We start from the raw sequence: 19,435 nt of genomic DNA on the forward strand, positions 1-19,435 counted from the left end.
TAAAGCACCCCGACGAGCTACCCTTGACAACAGCTACCAGTTCCCTTTCCCCAACCAAAGTAACGCATTCAGTAGACGGTGCGCACCTAATCCGTTTCCACACCTGGTTCTCCTTTATAGTATAGCTCTGCACAAGACTTCACCCCCTTCCGTCCCTCGTTACAAGATACACCTGTGCGTGACAAATCGATAAGGTTTGCCCGCCGAGCCGTAAGGTGGCGCCAGGAGGACTTCATGTGAGCTCAAGTCTAACGGTTCTTGCGTACCCCAGGCCTTTTCTGGGCTCGCCGAAAGCAAACCGAAACCAGCCAACATCCGGGCGCAAACGAGGAACACACACCACCGTCGGCCCAAGTGAGAACGACCAACAGAAAGACAGTCATTCATTGAACATAGAAGGACACAGGCACAGTCACAGCAGACCGAATGAGCTAAGGTCCGGGGGCGGCTCTGCCTTTGCGCCTCCTCCACTTTCTCTCTCACTCTCTGCAAACTGGCTGCTGGCAGCTGCCCGCCTTCCTGTTTGTTCCTACAACGACTGCTCCATAACACCATCAGTTTGCCTCAGTGAGGGAATGAGCGCCACCCATAAACGACGTGAGCACAGACCCATTGATGTGCTTTCGTTCGTTATGCGGAGAAACGCGCTCATGACACCTCACGATTCGTACAATTCGACTCAGCTATCGCTAGCGTGTCAGCCGCACACTCTTTGATAGTGTGCAGCTGAGCCGTTTCGCCCGTTGTTGTTGTGACAGTGGTCATGGTGTACAGGTGACGGCGAACGAAAGGAAAAACAAGGAAGCAAACAAACGTGAAAACGAAGCGAAGTAACCGTGCAGTGAAATGCGTACGACAGTACGACTACAATCGAAGCCTGAATGTGCCAGGAATTCGCAGCTCTCTTCAAATACACTGAAGGACAGCTCTTATCCTCGCGAGAGCCATCAGCGTCGAGCCAAGGTCAGTGTACATGGATGACCCATGGATTAGATGAGATGATGACAATAATAGGTGACACATCAGAGCGGTTCAGCATCGGGTTGGTACGTTTCCAGAAAGCGTTTCTACAAAACCAGCCCTATTGACAATAGAGACTGACATCGCCCATTCGAGAAGGTGACGAAATCAGTGAGTTGAGAAAACGTCTTGGAATTTCTTAAGATTGCAATCGGATTCCCCATATAATCTAATGGCAGCTTCGCTAACAGCTATATGGACTTACATGCTGCGCACTGCCGTGTAACGACAACATTTCAATAATGTAGAAATCACATTACCATGTCATGATCCCCAGCTCGCGTTAGCAAAGCTAAATCAATTCAAATAGATTTAATTTGTTAATCTAAATAAATAAAATAAAGCTATTTAACTGTAATTAGCAGACCGATACGACAGCTCCCATGCATTTCGTAGGTTTGTGCTACAAGAAAAATCTGGTTAAAAAAAATCGTTTTCGATGTCTCATACAAATACACGCATGTGGCAGACCATATCCTTGTTGCCTGCCTACTTTGTAACCCAGAAATAGCACACATTCAGCTCCTTCAATTAAACCCTTTCGATCGGTATTGCTTTCCAAAGGACACCAGCTCAGTCGTTCCTAGTTGACCGACTAGACATTCAGAAACGTACAAACGTATGTATATATTTAAGTTATTCCTTCTGCCTCAATTCGGTAAATTCAAGGTGTCCGTGGGGCAAAGGTATAGGTGAATAAGAAAGGGAAAAAGCGAAACTACCCTTACACACGTACACGTACTTTTCATCACTTCAATGGCTCCGGGAAACAGGCATACGGGTGGTCTGGCAGAAGGATACGATTTTAGACAGCTCTTCTTTGATAGAGCACGACTCAAATCACTCGACTCCTACGTCAGCTTCCATACTTCATTCCTTTCAATTGAATGTCACCCATGGGCTAGTTAGCTATCGGTACCTGACTGTGTTTACCTCAGAGCAAAGTAGGTGAATTCGGTAATTTCTTATATATATGTATTCGGTATAGAGAATAGCATGTTGAATGGGTGTGAATGGTTGATAAGGAATTTTATCTAAAACGGATAGTTATATTTTGATTTAACTTTTGAAAAATTTTAGTTTTTCTTTCAAAATATCATCTATTGTACCAAGCTAGACTAGCCCCTCTCTATTGTTAGTGTATATATCTTTTTACGCACATGACCATTAAAAATCTGACTATACATGCCAAAGGAAACATGCAGAGGGGAATTTTCCTTAAGAACAGGGTTCTTCAAAGATGGCTGATGTCATGGCCACTACTTTTTGCAAGGAACATTGGCAAGCAATCTACTAGTTTTGCTCATGACTTAGCTACTTGAAGCACAGTCGTCTCGTGGACGGTACTGAACAATAAGCGCTTGTGAGCTACAGCTTCGATTACGGTACAAACACTTTACTTCGAGACGATTCTTCCAATGGCAATAGAAAGTGCCCTATTGCCCATTAACTTAGCTTAGAGGGCGGAACAAAAGTATTTTGACAATCTGGAAAAGTCACTTCACAGGCTAAAAGAAAGTTACTTGACGGCTTGGAAGCCTACATTTTTACTTTTGATTTTACTACATTTTACCCTCCTGCCTATTTGATAGTTGTAAAATAAGGACTATTTGAAAAATTTTTCAAATTGTCAAGAGATTTTTGTCCCACCCCGTATACAGACGAGTAAACCAATGCAGGCGTCCAGTAAAACCTTTAAATAGTATTATAGTTAAGTGTTTGGTCGAGTGCAGTTAAATTGTTGAATTGTTGAACTGTGTAAGTGTTTCGCGACGGATCTATTCAATGACCACTAAAGAAGCATTCAGAATCCAAAGTATCAGTATATCAGAAGTAAATAAAATACCAAACTAAATAACTCAGAATTTCTAATAAAAACACTTGCCAGTTAGTTATATTGACGTACTGAGAGGAGAGCATATGCTTTCGTAGACTGATGCATCGTATTGAGCTTGCTATTGCGTATTATCTGTGCCGTTCTGCCTCAAGAAAAAGGGTTTACAAAAATTATAACTGCTGTTCGATAATTTGGAATTGAAAGCCCTACATACAATAAATTCATAGAAACGACACGTAAATAGGAAGCTCAAAAGTGCCGTGCTTTAATGCCATACTTATTTACGATTAACGCGTAAGTTACAATAGACTATAATATAATTTTACATTAATGTAGCAATATCCTACATTCTGTGCACGCCCTTTCGTTTCGAACCCGCAATTGATATGACAGCCGTCGTAAGCGGGCATGCTTCTTGCAACAGCTTCTGAGGCCCTGCATTAGGTACGCGAATAGATAGGATCTCTGTTCAGGCGGAAGTTACGCAGGCTATTGTCATCGTGATTCGGTGGTTTACTGTACCGCCTCACAGACACAAATAGGTTTTTGCTGAGAAAAGCTACCTACAAAAAGGCGGTAAGAGAGCGAGAAAACAGTTTAGTAGAGGTTGTACGAGCAAAGCTATCACTGTTAACACGTACTCCTTCCTAGGACTGTTCAAACATTGTATTCCTCTATTATTCTACAAGCTTGAACCATATTGGTCGTAAAAAATCTACCAACCCAAACTCTTTTTATACCGATAGCTCAGCCAATATAGTCCGCTCGTACCCTAGCTGGAAAGCCTGACATTTATCTTTTTTAAAATGCAGTCGTATTGAATATTTTTATTTTGTGAGATCATCAAAGACTACTATTATTAGCACTTATGCAGAATAGGTCGAATAAAACGAACGTCTGATGCAGAAAATGCACAACACTATCATTGGTATAAGTACAGAATTACCTTTACGAACATCTTACAATCGAAGACAGAGACCGAAAGACACCTATCCGTGTCCATATTAAGCCATCTTATCTTTCATTTTCCGTTGGGTTTTGCGCCTCGCAGTTCTGCTTTGCGCATAAGACACTGAATCTATAGCGTAGGATGGGGAAAACCCATCTCGTAAAGCACTGGTAAATCACTGGGTAAGTAATTGGGATACCGACAATGAGTCCACGCGGCTATTTCTGTGGGGGGCAATAGGTTAGGAATGGGTACACATAAGGAATGGAAGAAGAGCTATTTTCTTCCAGTTTCCCTTTAAATTTCCAGTGCTGAACAGCCTACATTGGACGGAAGAACGAACATTTTAACCATACCGTTGCTCGACTCTTAATACCTAGCGCCTGATGGGTTTTTAATTTTAAGTGAAATTTGTGGTAAGGTAACGATATGTTGTATTAGCTGAAAAAAAGCTAACACCACGTATCGTCTCAAGTAAAATGACGGACCTATTATTAGTTTCTATGGAAACTAATATGAATCTATACCTACCTGTATACTGGTTTTACCATCATTCTCATGTATTGTAAGCAGCCTTACGTAACTCTATCAATGATGAACGGCTCACAATCTTTACACATCAACCTTTCGGCTAATCAGAAGCAGGGGTAGCAATGATTTTATGGGCAGCTACGACCGAGTGAACCTAGGAACCACCACGACTTGTCAAAGTGATAGCTTATTTTGAATGTATTTATATATGCCTCAACTTCAACCGTGTCAGCAAAAAATTTTCGAGATTGTTACGGTCCTTCTCTATTGCCGCGTTCCGAACATTTGGCCGAAAGGCAAGCCTAGCGATTCAGTACGCCGAAAATTAAATCCTCCAGACTAGAAAGCACTATTAGTTTTGAAAGTTACATTTAACTTCTACGCGTATAACGATTCCTCAATAGGGTAACTAAATATATTCTTCCTGCAGAATTGACAATTCGACGACACCGGACATTATGCAGTTTCATAAAAATTCGAAGAACCAGAAACGATTTTTACGTCTATTATTTATGTTTCATGGAACATCAAAGCGTGCTAAGCAACATGCAGTCTAGTAATACCATTGGAATCTACAGTGGGTTCACAAAGCGGAGTGTGTAGCCTACCACTGCATCAGTTTAACTATTGTTTCTCCATAAAAGCTTTTTACCCTAACTAGTCAGACGGTAGAGGCCGTTTGTTTTCGAGCGAAGTTCACATGGCCTAAGGTTCAAATCAATAAAAAAAATGTCGAATCCGAAAAACACTTTTCCGAAGTTGAGCAACGGTAGCGGCAAAACCAGCCTCACTCAATCGGACTGGCGATTATTAAGATGGGGGCCGATATGAACAGAAAGGAGTTAGATCTGAGCTGTGTGATCAAAACCCGTTCATATTCATTTAGACTTTTATCAGCGAGTACGATACAGATAATCATCATACTGTCAGTTTGTAATTGATTTATATAACTGTATTTCACTGCAAGAATAGTTTGTGTCTACGCAGCAATCATAGCAGGCCAACTAGTGCCCCTAAGGGTACCTTAATAGGAAAATATTTAGCCATGTTCTAGCGTAGAGGGCGTAAGGTTTCGTTTCCGCTCATAACGCACACCCAAATAAATTAAATTCAATAGATTTCAATCAACAACCTAGGTAGGGGTTCGCTTCAATCCTAGAGCACAGATTGCTGCCGGCAACGAGCTATTACGTATAACAAAGCGTAGTAACTTCTCTCTAAGAAGTTAGTTACTGTTCTCATAAAGTACCAAATGTACCAATGTTCTTCAAAATCGAAATGTTATGAGGGATAAATGTTTTTATGTTTTTTCTTGGCTATTATAGACGTTATTACTCCCGTAAGGCATCCTAAAATATGAATATTGAGAGTTACTCGTTGAAGTATGTTAACCTAGTTGTTTTCATAAATGTGTGTAGTATTTATTAATGGTCAGAACGTATTGAAGATCGCACATATTGGTATTTACCATGTATTTCTATGCGTTGACAAAATTTATTCGGCAAATGTGAGACCAGAAGAAAAAAGATGTTGTCAAGAACAAAAAAAGTCTATTTCTTTTATGTATGTTCAGAAGTAATGACGCTGGTACACATTTGTGTGTAGTTAACGAAAAAAAAGTCGCTTGAATAATACAGGTTGGTACGGTGATTCCGAGATCCAGTGTAGATTTGAATTTCTGTCCCTTAACTAAAGTTATTGTTTTATAACTTTGAACTGACTCTAGTTTAACAAATCAGCCTTTAGTTTTGTTGATCTGTAAAGCCCTGCTGTCTTGATCAGTTACGTCCGGAAAATGATGTCGTTCTAGATGAAGAGGTTCCCACCAAGTGTCGAAGCTATGTCGAAAGCATGCAGTCTTTAACTTCTTCGTAAAGTATGATAACGTGTGAAAATAAGAACAAACGCACCAATTTACCCACCATTGCATTAAAAAATAGGAAAAGCTTATTATGACGCCTCCTATCCGACAGGAGCGAAACGGAACGAAGCTACCTCGTTAAAACGTAACTTTAAGGAAGACGGAATTTACGATTGTGGGCTAAAGCATGTCTCAGCTGATTTGTTGTGCCATCGATCCTAAAAGCGGTTGATAGCAGTATGACAATGTAAATTTTTCAATGGCTCTGAGGTTTCAAACGGAATTTGGAACGTTACCTCGTAGAAAAGACCTGGGTAATTCCAAATATTTTGAGTTTTCCGTGTAGTACCGCTTTCCAATAGACCGCTGGCTTCCAGCGCAAAGGCATAGTGTGTCTTCACTTGTCGAACCAAAGCCACCACACGTTGCCCAAATTTAGCGGGCAAATACGTTACCCAGTACGCCATCATGGGGTTAGAGTAACTCTAATCTTCTGTGAAGAATCTTCTATCAGTGAAAACTCTAAAAGGATAGGGAGACATCTGTTCCTTGATAAGATGCTGTATACCAATGTTAAAATCTGTCGATTATTTAGTGCCTTTGCACTAAGCAATGATTGTCACCGATGTGTTCGCAGCTATTTCAACAATTCTTAGTTTATTATAGACCATTTATTTAGGCCGACTGAATATTCTGACGGTGCAGAAAAATTTATATTTGCTTTTTTCTTGCGTTCCCTGACTACGCGGCATGTTAAGCTTGAAAGCGGTGGAGCATTCCGATAAAGTCGAGCTTTCTTAGTTACAGCTGCAGCTACTGCTGGTCACTATTTTTCGGGTACCGAGAGGCGACAATAGTAATAACTATTATCTAGATGGCAGCGACAAGGACTATAGACAGATACGCCTCAAAGTAGTGTGTTTCATTTTATTATGAGTCTCTGTTTCCATGGTTCCTTTTTTCTTTCCTATGCGAATCGGAGCGTTTGAGAAAAGTAGAACTAGGCGGACGTTAGGAAGGGAAATAGGAACAAGACGCCTGCGGCGAAAACAGTTAGTCGGTAAGGACCGCCGCCAAGTCTTACTAACTATGACGGGGCGATAGAACATGACATAGGTTGCCGACAGGACCCTTGGGATATGGCCTAGCGATGCCTCCGTTTCTGACAGGATGGCTTCTTCCGTGGCTAGCCGTATAGGGGATCCTCAGTCTGCCAGAAAAGAGACAGAATCGGGTGAACAACTTGAAGAGAAACCTAGGTAAGAGGTATTGAAGGACCGAGCGTCTACGTATGATCTAGAAGAGTTATGCGGTGAAGATGGGAGGAAAGCAAGGAGTGTTGGGTAGCAAGCCAAGAGGGAAGCAAAGAGGAGAATTGCGGCGGAAGGAGCAGACTGGTCAAAATATAAAGGCAATCGCAGAGGTAACAGTAGAACCGGCTGCGAAAGCTGCTACTCCTGTGTTATGGATGGTGACGAAGTTAGCGCAAGACCTTCTCAATGTAGTTGCTGTACGTTTCGAACGCTGCGTAAAGAGAGACGACAGGCAGACGCAATCACTCTTACTCAATGAAACTGATGGCAAGAGACCAGACTTCCCAGATTCCTTAACGAGAGCTCAAAGGGAAGGAGAGGTGGCACCGAACAGAATGTTAAGAAAAGAAAGGGAAAGAATAAAAATAGCATGAACTAGCGTGAAAGCGGGCAACCCGAAAGCGCCCGGAAGCCAGTTCTGGAACTAACGATGACGGCAGGGCTTGTGCGAATTTAGATCTTCTGTCTGCTTGTCAGCCGGGCTCCTCAGGGGCTTCTGGCCGTCTATGGGTTGGGCGATCGGTCGAGCTATTGCTTCACACAGTCCTTCGGGATTTTAAAGGATAGAGCGGAAACTCGGCATGCTTCGGCCAGAGTAACAGAAGGAATAAGCGCACGAATATTGGTACTCGGATCCGTCCAATATGAGCTGACATGGTAGCACAATGGGGCATAAAAAAGTGAAGAAGGGGCGCGCGGGATAATAAAGAACTACGTGAAGAAACAAGAAAAAAACTGTGTATGGTGACTACATTAGGTTTGAATCGAGCAAACGAAACGAGGATAGATTGGAAGAGTGCCGATGGCTGTGATTAGAAAGAAAACGATGTTTGTTCAATGGTACCTTGACTCGAAACACGAACATTCTGGGTCACAATCTTCTCTTGACGTGGTATTGGAAATTGGAACGTATAGAACCTAACTTTAGTATAAACCAAGTACAAAATTGTGAACATGGTAGGTGTCGTGAATCTCACAGGCACTTGTCATGGCATGAGTCGAACACCTTAGTGCTACGTCATCAGCGGTGTCCAAGTAATTTTCTATCCTTAAATGAATTTGCCTTTCTGACCCTCTAAGGTTCGTTAACGATCCTTCCTTAACAACTCATTGCATAATAACATTTGTATCACGGTTATCTTAATCTGGAAGATCGGCTCGCATCGAGGTCAGCCGTCTATTTACTCACAATAATCATTGCTTTTCTTCAGGAACAAAAATGTAAAATTTGTTTGTTCCTTCATATTCTAGTATAATAACAACTAAAGATACTAGAGTCAAACAATAACGAATATGGCTGAAATATAAAGCCTTTTTTTAACTTATCGAAATTGGCTCACAAAACATTTCCATAATAATGAGTGTTCTAAAAGTATCCGCATTTAAATAATTCTATCATATTGCTAATTATTTGTAAAAATGAGTCTATCAAATAAGTGAGCCAACCGTTTTCTGTTTAAACGGAGAATATCCAAAGTTCAAGGTTCACTATGCAGGATTTTATTTCGAGCAAGCACCTAGAGTGAGATCAGTGAAGCTGAGGCCTAAAGTGGATAGTGCCACCAAAAAGAGTTGTGATATAAAGAAGCTGTACCTTTTCTAGTGATGGACGGTTCTGCGTATAGAGAAATTATGTACGATCTCAATAGATTTAGGAACTAGGAAATTTTTCACTTTGTCAGTGTTCGAAATATAGTAGAATACGATATTCTTCAAAATAGACTAGTTTTCCCTTAGCTCATTGAAAAATAAACGATAGATTTTAGGTGGACATCAACAGATGATCTTCCTATGAATGTATCCAAATGTAATACATACAGATCGACGGCGCGTGGACCACCTCGTTTTCGTAATACTTGAAAAGTTCCCTATCGAAACGAGGTGGGATAAAGCGTCTATAGAGATGTAGAACGGTTTAGAATATCCGAGCTTATAATTGTCATCTTATTTCAGCGGACTATAGTTTATTTACGATACGATAACCTACGAGAAGATGTTGTGCTTGTTTCGGTGTTCCTATTCTACTGCTAAATTCAAAGAGAAGATGAGCAACCTGAATAGGATGGATCGTGCTCGATCTTTGAGTACCGAAATATATTGGTATTTTGAAGCGCTTTTTCCTTAGTTATATAAATTGCAACTAAATAGCCTTCATCGTCAAATAGCACTATTTAAAACAGTGGAACTTTAAAGTTAATTGCAATGGAAAATCCAATTACTCTTACAATCTGTGAGTTAACGGTGTAAAATTTAACTTTACTTTAGGAACTAACGCGCGTAATAATTACGAGCAAATCGACTAGATCCCATCTTAGTTTGATTCAATAATGCGGGTTTTAAATAACCGATTTACCCTTAATCCATTAATAGTTAAGAACGGCTGCAGTAAAATTACTTTTCTATAACAATCCATAATAGTGTAACTCAGTGGACTATTACGGTAATCGTCATTAGGGCATAACTTGGTCATTGATACAGCAAGAGCAATAAAAAGGACATTCGTGCATACCTACATAAAGAATCAGAGAGATCGATACCGTTAGCTGCTTACCTGACACGAAGTATTAACACCGATCCTACAATTTCTGGGTAATGTTGTTGCTTGCTAGAAGGAAAGGATACGTTGTTGTTATTTAGGTTAGAATCCTGGCATTCTACACATTTCGTTTTCATATGGCTGAAAGCCAACCGGGTGATAGAATGCATAAAGGCGACGCCGGAAGTAAAAGTCGAAACAGAAGTAGTAGCCTCCCTAACACCTTCCGCCGGAAGCACTCCTTTGACAAGGAGCAATAGGACCTGCCGGGCGAGTACTGTTGATCTTTCACAAAGGGCTGGCATGGCTGGCTCGTAATGTTAATAATATAAGGCTCTACTCATAATGAGTTGGAGAAATAGCTTCTTGATATTCTTGTTCCTCAGGAATTGACTAAGGAAAAGCCGTCCCTCTTTTATCTGCAAGATCTATCTTTGTGAATGCTAAGCCAGTAATTTCAAAGCGGAGCGCAATTCCTTACTTCGGATAAGCACTCCAGTTCTTTACACTTTCCCGAAGATCACCATTCCGGCCTCGATCGATATTATGGTGATCAGCATTGTTGTTGTCTTCTCTCACGCATCTGCCCAACCTATCCCCTTTGGCTCTCTCCATAGCACGCGCCCATTGTCACCTCTTCATCTTCTTATTCTTAGTGGTCTTTTTGGCTTTAATCCGCCGCTATTCTTACCCGTTGCCATTTGTGCTTCTGTTGTTGCTATTGTATCTGTTATTAGGGATGTTCTCGTCACTATCCTCCAAGGGTGTTAGTGTTGCTGTTGCTGCTGTTGTGGTTGTCATCGTCATCGTCCTCGTATTGCTAGCGGCTGCGATGTGCTTCTCTTGAGACCTTAGCATCTGTTCTATAAAACTGCACCTCGGGTGCTTCCAGTGGACTGAGGTGCCGCTCCAACGTGACGTGCGAACTTCTTGTTGTCATCCAAGTGCCACCCCCTGCACCTTTCTCTCCCTCCCTGTCTTGCCTCCTTCAAATCTCATCGTTTTTCCTAAATTCTCGTCGAAAGACGGGGGAATAATCGAGGGCGTCAGCCGACAGGGCAACGAGTTTCATCGGACAACTATGGAAACAGTACATAGATACAGATTGATTATAGGACGTATGATTAACGTCCGCGCAGGAAGGTATTGGCAGAACAATGCAACCAACATCCGGCAAAATAACAGCAGCATAGTCCTAGCAAAGCGTTTGTGGCTGGTTTGTTGGGGAAAGGAAAACCTCAAAGATTGAGTCGCCTTAAACGGTGCGACCTCCTTTGTATCCTTTTTGTCTCTTTTACGTGGTCATTTGCGTACACTTTCTCTGATTTATTGATGGCAATGCCCAGCAAACCAGCCACAAACGCTCTGCTAAGACCATCGTATGGACCGGTCACTATGCCTGTAAGAAGGACTTAATCGTTTATAATGATAAGGATCGTTTATATAAGTTCATGATGATGTAGTTAGAGTAAAAGTGCAAGACATTGCGGCACTTTGAAGGGAGATCATAAGTGCGTTTCTCCTGTTCAGGTATAATGTGAATAGATCACTAAAAAAACTTCACAGTTAGAACTTCTAAAGGCATCCGCCGAATTGAGCGCATGGCCATTACAGGTCGATGTCTAAGCCAACCTATTGCTTTTTTCCACCAAAAAAAAACGCTCTTGAAAGTTCCTCTCCTAGAATTCCTAGAATTAGATAAGAATCTTCCTGAACAAGAAACCGGTATGATGGTCAGAATAAATTCGATCTCTGTTAGCATGTAATGCTAATCACAGCCTTTCCAGAGGCCACTCTACAAGATGATGTTTTTTTTACAAGCAGTCAGTGAACGACGAGAGCTCCCCGATGAAGGCCGTATGGCTGTCTATGACTTGCTACCGACGCCCGGACAACACATTGTTATTCAGCATTCGTAGAGCTGCCAGCAGCAGTATACATATATATATATATAATGAGGGTACCATGCGAGACGGTTATATATATATATATATATATATATATACAGAGAAGACAAGACCACAAAAAGCTTGCTCTCTTTAGGGCGCATCCCGCAACTAACACTAACATCGGGTAAGAGTGTGCGGTCATTCGACCGGATTGCACATAGAGTTTTTGACGACGCAATTAATTGTTTCTAAACAACGAAATGATAATGGTAACACTATCTTAGCTATTGTACATTATAGATGTTTTTTAGTAGGACTAGGCATGTTAGAAGTATTACTACCTTTACTGTCAGTAGTTTGTTACCCTTGGTTCTACATATTTTAAGATATTTCGAGTGCCAGCTTTGCGGTAGATCTAACTCACGGGCTTTGTACTTAATAGGTAGGGGATATCGCGCAACCGCATTTCGCCACGTCGGGGTACATGGTCGAGGGCACACCTCATCTAACAACCGACGACGAAGGAGCAGCCTTGTTGACGCCTTTGTCCGGCAGGAAGCATATGTGTATGCAGATGCATTGTATGTCTATATTTAGGTTAGAGAGAAGTAAGATCGAGATAACTGTACTATGGTAGATGGTAACATTTCTGTTCACCGCAGTAATGGAAGACCGACCAATATGTCTATAGCAGTGAGTTGTTCCGAAAGACGAGTCAGTCACAGCAGGAAACAAAGAAAGAAAAGCTGCCTACACTTCTTCCTATTTCCTCCGACACATGAATGTGCTGTTTCCCAGCTGTTCTCCGTCTAGCAGAGACAACAGCGGCTTCTGGTGATGCCCCTTGCTTGAGGGACAAAATATTTGAATAGTAGATACAATAATAATTGTTGTGCCGACGGTGGTGATGGCTGCAGTAGCACTGGAAACGGCAGACGAGGCACGGAATACAGTGAGAAAACCTTCCGTAAATACACACACGCATATTTCTTCTGCGTGTGTTTCCCTAGCTGTTACGCTCATATACGTGACATAACTATATCATGGAAGCACATGGTTTTATCTATTATATAGTGTCTTCTTAGGCATTAGTTGGGGGGGCTGTACACGTTGATCGGATCTCTGTGTTTTTAGTTTTGTGTCCGATATCGCCGTTAGACATTCTATTAGACGGCTGGCTCCCATCATGAAATGATGTCTGCCTATGCCCGATTCGAATCTAAACTACAACCTGGAATGCTGGGAGGATCTGAAATTACCTAAAGGTCCTGCAGCGGAACCGCTTCACATCGCATTAAAGGTATATGAAGAGTTTGCGCTTTTTGTAAACCATACTCGTTCAGATTCGGCATATTTGCTATTCGGGACATATAATTTAAGAGTTAACAGGCAAAATCGATTTTGCTTTGTGCGCTTATTATATAACAAAGTTATAAATTCTACTATATATATATATATATATATATAGGCTCCAACAATCCATTCAATTGAAACCTAAGTAACTTAGGTCTGTTTTTAATATTCTTTGCTCCTTTTATTCGTTTATTGTTTTACTAAAAATGCTTTCCTATCCCTGTAAATCGTTTGTAATTTCGCTGTGCAGAATTTTATGCCGAATTCAGGCTAGACAGATTTCGATGTAATATTTTTATAATAATTCCGAGAGATTTCCCCCAAAAATAGTTACTTGGTTGGGTGAAGTCCGGAAGAAGTTTTGATACCTATTCTATTTTACCTCACTCGAATATTTCTGAAGTAGCTTACGATATTTATGTAGTGTACCGCGAGGACTCTGTAACAAGGAGAGCGAATGGAAAAAGTTTGCTAAGTTTAAAGTTAGAATCTTATACCTGGAGAGCGTATCCTATCTCGGTTGGCCATCCGATGTCGATGAGGACCCTGGATGGCAAACAGTCCTTTAGTTGGCCGAAAAGATAAGCTATGAGAACCAGATTAAACGTAATTTTATTACATATTAGAAGAACATAGTAGCACACAAAAAACAGGGCGTCTTATGGATCCTCAACATCTCGTTGGGCACTGGACAACACGCAGCCACAACGACACGTTTCTATACAGAATTGCTGTTGATGAGGTGATGTGTCTACGTCGACATGAGTGAGGGAATGGAATACAGAGCTCCGAAAGATCCGCCTAAGCCCAGAATTAAGCCGCATCCCTATCTCAAAAAGGCAATGGTTTGCCTTTGTTGGGGCTGGAAGGATCTTATGCGCTGGCAAATGCTTGAAAAGAGCCAAGCTGTCAACAGGGATCAATGTATGGCAAAATTACTCTACCAAAAAGCCCCGATAGAGGAAGCAAGATCATCCTTCTCCAGAACAATGCCAGGTCGCGCGTGGCAATGATGAAACCGCCTTACAAAAACCTTAGTGGAAGATTTTTTCAACTCACCATATTCTCCAGATCTCGGTCCGATGGATTATCGCCTATTTCGATCGCCCGCCGATGAAACTGCTAACCGCAAATTGGACAGCCTCAAAACTTGGCTAGACGAGTTTCCTTATATCATATTTAACTCTAAGGAATAAATAAATTAGTTAAGACGTGACAGAGGATCCTAGAGAGAGATGCCGATAGCACAATATATTATAGTAAAAAAAACAACGCAAGAAACAGTCTATCAGCGATTCATCATTGAAATAATATCCATATCACTACGGCAGAACCTTGGTCGAAAATCTGCACTGTATCTGATGTTCGATGAATAGTGTTGAGCGCCGTTTGGCAAAGTCTTGGACCCGTCGTTTTCATCACTCACAACCAATTTTCGTCTGCTACTTTATACTACAAATAAGACAATCTGGACAATGGGCTTTCTTTAAATTGCTTTATGACTCATAAAGCAATGGATTGCATAAAGTGATCCTTTTTGGGGAATAGTAGGACAAACTCATATGCGGGACAATTTTGAGATGTTCTTTGGAGATTTCGTGAGATTTAGAAATGAAATGTGTTTCTGCAAAGAGAACCATTTTATACGAGTGGAGTCGAATTTTCGATTCCTGTGAATTATCGACTATAGGAAAAGAACTTCGAGTTTGCCATTACACTTCAAAGTCTTTCCTATGCTAAGCCCTCTATGAAGTATAAAATAGTAGACGAAAATTGGCTGTAAGCAATGAAAACGACGGGTCCAAGACTTTGCCAAACGGCGCTCAACATCATTCATCGAATGTCAGATATAGGCCTGTAAAGTGCAAAGATGAAGTTGAATATCTCTTAACTTCGTTTCGTTTAAATGATTCACCAGTTTATCTAAAGACATTTTACCATTGAGTATTTAAATGTAAGTACGCCTAGGGAGGGAAAATCTAACCTTTCTAAAGTTCTGTCTAGTAAGTTCGGTTAGAATGATCTAATATCTCTACTCGAAGTTCGACAAGTTGCCTAAAGTCAAATATCCAGCATTATTCGATGATACAAAAGTCACCTGGGTCAAGTGCTTTGGACATACTTTATTACGACCTTTAGATCAGCATCCTTGACTTATGGCGGAGGCCGATGAAGAGGATTTTCTTCCCGATCCCAACTCAAATGAGAACCAACGAAATAGAATGAAAGGAAGCCACAGTAAAATTACCACGAGGCTTTACTTTTCCATCCTCAATAATAATTATACGCTGGCTTAGTTCTTATGGTTTCAATAGTTGGAAGCGTATTAGTACACATACACGATTTAGGTGAGGTCTACTATATAGGACATAAACTGACAAAAATTTGGGGTAGTTACTATTATTAATAACATGATAGGTGGATGTTTTATATTTTAAAAAAGACAAACGCTCTCGTCAGTATTTGCCATATGCTAAATAGCTCTTCAGGTGTTGAGCAAGATGAACGTTTTTTTCAGAATAGTATTGTAGTCCTAATGTTTAATAACAACCCTCGAATCTCATTCGCAGATTTTCTGGGTCTGCAAGTGGCATCTAAGAAAATTAAAAAACGCGGTCTAAAAAATTACTTGGAGACGAGCACATACCGGTGCCACCTAATCATAAATAGCAAAATGTGACTACTCCGTCATTGTGCAGATTGGGCATTATTTGACATCCGGTTCTTCAGTCCCGTAGCTGTTTGATCGAATTAGTAGATTCGATCGTGTATAAGATCAAACAAAAACAAAGAGATGGCAGACGTAGGCAATGATGACAACGTATTGGTTTTATGACGTGATTTTTTACGTATAGCGGAGCATCATCACCTTTTGATCGTTAGTTCGCTTCGTGATTTTCATGTGACTCCAAAAACAAGACATACATATGTTTTCTACGCATTCGATTTTACTAGGTATGTCTAAAAAGGGGCCCATTGCTGGAGGGTTGATAGCAGTGGCTGGTCAAATGGTGATAGCGGTGGTAGACTAGACCTTTCGAAACATGGAAAATACTTAACTATGACAGACTAAAGACGAATAGTGTTAAGACTTATTCCTTTCTCTTCATTGGAAGGCAAGCACAGACGCCTGATGCCCTCCCGCTAAGCTCCACCCAACCAACGCGCGGCAGCAGAAGAAGCCGTAGCTGTCTCGCTATGGCCGCACCGACCTTTTACCACAGGCAGTACCCGTCCAAAAGACCTGTTCTTTACTCCGTTGTCAGTGCTTTGTCTTCATGGACCTGTGATTGCGTTGTAACGACCTACAAAGCACGTTTCCATGTTAATGCGCCATTTAAAAACAATTTAATGAGCTAGCGTGCTGACACAACTATTGACAAAGTGAAAAAGGCCGCTCGCAAAATTATACCGCTCCCGACCCCTTTGTGTTAAATCGGCAAATTTAAAGATTAAGATTTCCTTTCTTTGATCCGCCCACCCACAGCTTCTGCCGATCAATCGATTGCCTAAACGCTACACAATAACGGAATGTAGGAACACCAGAATGATCTTGAAGTCAACGATGGGGCACAATCGGCCCAACTTCGAATTTCAGCGGTTGTTATGTTTGAGCTGACGTAGCTTTCCATTCAATTACATCAAATATTGGGGTGCACTCCTTTCAAGTTTCCGTCTTAAAATATGCGAGATAATTGTGAGACGGATAGACATGGTAATTAGTGTTAGTCTTCAGCAATCAACCGAAAATCCCTGTTTCCTTTGATCACCGCTCAGTGTTTAACAATACGAATCTATGTTTGATTATATTTGTTAGACGTTTACCTTTTTACTAAACACCAATATTTTTTGTTATTATGCAAACAACTGAAATTGGGCGGGATTAATTTTCTTGCCGAAGGCCGGGCGTTATCTGCATTTCCTAATGGCGACGTCGGTCATCAAGCTAAATGTATTAATTCTTCGTCTCTTTTACGGAACGATCACCATACTTGTTCTTTGTAAAATATTATCTCACGGATAATAGTTTTTTTGCTTCACAGATGAACCATACCGATCAACAATCTAGGACTGTAAGATATTGTTGTAGGGATTATTTTGTAATCCTTACCATCCTGTAAAGAAGAAAGAAAGTATTTTTTTCAGTTTTCCATAAACAATTCTTGTTCCGGTTAATCTTGTTAATTTGAAACGTATTAATCACAAACAATTTGCTATATAGCTTTCGGGCAAAGTTCAAGTCATCAAATCATAAGCAGCTTCTGACAAAGAAGTCACAGTGTACATCTAATTTTTTCCAGCATCCTTTCGTTGCGCATGGTTTCATCATCACATATGTATCAGGGGTTCCGTTGTGGATAGGAATAAGTGGCAATGGAAATTAATGCTCGCTCGCAGTTCCTTCGTCACCTTAAGTTCCTTCTTTCCAGATACTTTTTCCAAACTTCTGTGGAATCTCTTTTTGCTTTTGAGGCCTATAGGACTGCCATCGTCGCAGCTGAGGAACAAACCCGTAACCCTAATGATTGCTTTGCACTGCTGCGTTACAGCCTATTTGACTTGTCAACTGCCTTCAGTGTGGCAAGTAAAGTATACGTGGTTCTACTTGAAACCAGTGAGTTTTGCTCTTCCAGACACGTTAAACCAGATGACGCAAGGTCACACTTCCATATTTTGTTATCGGGTCCTGATTAAGCGAAAAAGGCTTCGTGCTTATCACTGAAGCATCATTGTAAGTTGTAGACCCTGTTTGCCTGAGTCGCTGCACTACGACGGTGGGTGCTGTTCCGATACACGTGCCTACAAACCGCTTTCTGATTCCAAAAGCGTTTATCTGTGTAGCTTGAGTCCGTTTTTTTGCGATTAACTCATAGCCGAAATCATTGCGTACTGATTGGTAGTACACATTAATTAGACTTAATCAAGCTAACGGCATTCGACAGTTTTAGATTTAGCCTATAATATAAAATAAATTATTTTAAGACCTCAAACGATAGAAGTCACAACCAGATAGCATTAGCCCGGTTTTTCGTCTTGATAGACGATCTATCTTTCCTACTCAGCAGTGATGCGCGCCACAATTCTGACAACAAACGTACCTAAGGACAAATTGTCTCAAATCGATTTCTTAACTTTTTGCTCATTACATTTACGGCTTTGTTAAGCAATCGTAAACGCAACCTATAGTAATTCTGATCTTGATAGAAAAGACGTTATCAGTCTTCAATTTATACCATGTTAAACCGCCTTCATCAACCTATTGGTATCCTTTAGCAGATTACTTTAAGAGTAAACCGTATTACCGCCATTACACTAAAAAACAAATGTTCTGTCAACTATAACGAAGATCCAAGCTTCACTCGCTTCGCAGTAATATCCTAACTATTTCCACTGATTTACTCTTTTTCTAGCTATGAGGACTGGACAATAAATTTAGCCCCCTTCGATTGTTCTATAGACTTTCTAAACAACGTTGCTATATCGGGTAGACTCGTGCGTGTGGAAGAATTCAGTTGCGTTTGGGCAATTGGGCTCGTCGTGTTCATGAAGCCACGGGGCACTTCTCGAGATTGCGCCCCGATTCGAGAGTAGCAGAATCTCTGAGCTGAGCACTAGAGAAAAACGGCTATGCACATGCGGAGAAGGCAAAAGTGGGTAGCTATCAGTGCACCGCGATGAACGGACCTTGTACGGCCTGACCATCACTGCTGCTTTTTGCATGTGTGCTTACCTTATAGATTCTTCCTTCAGACATGCCGTAATGCTTTTTCTGAGAGCGCCACCATTGCTGTTGCCGTTTATTGCCTTCACATCGGCAGTCCCCCATTTAAACGCAATCCCTCTGCTAGGTCCCTTCTAATAGGGGCACGAAAACATTGATGTCCGGGTCTGTGCTTCGATTCTATCTTCTCTCAAGCTTACTACCGCTTCTTATCCTTAAACCGTTACCAGAAGAAACAGGGCTTTTCCTTGTTTCGTTTAGCGTGTCAGGCAGGATTTTCACTTTTCAGAGTGCCTCGGCTCAGCTGGCAAAATTACCTCTCATTTCCTCTTCATCACAAGAAGAAGTAACATTGGTTTATGTAACAAGGTAGTGGAACTCGATGAAGAAGTGTCGTACTAGTCGAAATAGTGAAGAAACTCGT

The 19,435-nt window shown here is 41.1% G+C and overlaps 1 protein-coding gene across 7 annotated transcripts in view; it reads left to right on the plus strand.

The window, feature by feature from the left end:
• The first annotated feature begins 314 nt into the window (after nt 1-314).
• The window catches only part of LOC111246915 (transmembrane protease serine 2-like), an 89,022-nt gene continuing 69,901 nt past the window's right edge, over nt 315-19,435 (plus strand). For 5 of the 7 annotated variants that reach the window (XR_002671882.2, XM_022797296.2, XM_022797299.2 and 2 more), the window contains exon 1: nt 315-963. The gene's annotated coding sequence lies outside the window, so the exon portion shown is untranslated. The other 2 variants (XM_086983986.1, XM_022797298.2) reach the window with 2 other exon arrangements.

The sequence above is a fragment of the Varroa destructor genome, unplaced genomic scaffold (genome assembly GCF_002443255.2).
Source record: "Varroa destructor unplaced genomic scaffold, Vdes_3.0 BEIS01000003.1, whole genome shotgun sequence".
In the NCBI taxonomy this organism is placed as follows: domain Eukaryota; kingdom Metazoa; phylum Arthropoda; class Arachnida; order Mesostigmata; family Varroidae; genus Varroa; species Varroa destructor.